The sequence below is a fragment of the Alligator sinensis genome, unplaced genomic scaffold (genome assembly GCF_000455745.1).
Source record: "Alligator sinensis unplaced genomic scaffold, ASM45574v1 scaffold872_5, whole genome shotgun sequence".
Classification (NCBI taxonomy): domain Eukaryota; kingdom Metazoa; phylum Chordata; order Crocodylia; family Alligatoridae; genus Alligator; species Alligator sinensis.
The window spans coordinates 4,582-4,934 of NW_005842730.1; the positions used below are offsets into that span (position 1 = coordinate 4,582).

Here is a 353-nt window from a genome sequence, read left to right on the forward strand (position 1 = left end):
GGGGGGTGCGCCCTGCAGAGGCAGAAGTAGAAACAGCACATGGATCTTCACCTCCCTCCATCCATTCAAACACCCACCTGAGCCTCTCCCCTGGAGCGAGTGCCTGGAGGGGGGGCAGGGCCCTAGGGCAGCACGGCCAGCCCCAAACACACCCCGTGTCCCCAGGGGCCAGGCCTACCCTGGCTAGCACGGGGCAGGGAAGGGGGCACCCCAATGCTCCTCCCACTCCTCCTGCACCCACACGCTCAGGACCAGCAGCCTGGCAGGGCAGGGCAGGGCAGGGCAGGGCAGGGCAGGGCACGGCACTTCTAGTCCCGAAACGCAGGAAGATCTCTCCCAGGGAGGCAGGACAG

At 67.4% G+C, this 353-nt stretch overlaps 1 protein-coding gene across 1 annotated transcript in view; it reads right to left on the reverse strand.

Moving 5' to 3' along the window:
* The window catches only part of LOC112547866 (glutathione S-transferase Mu 1-like), a 6,515-nt gene that overhangs the window by 4,237 nt on the left and 1,925 nt on the right, over positions 1 to 353 (reverse strand). The window lies entirely within an intron of this gene.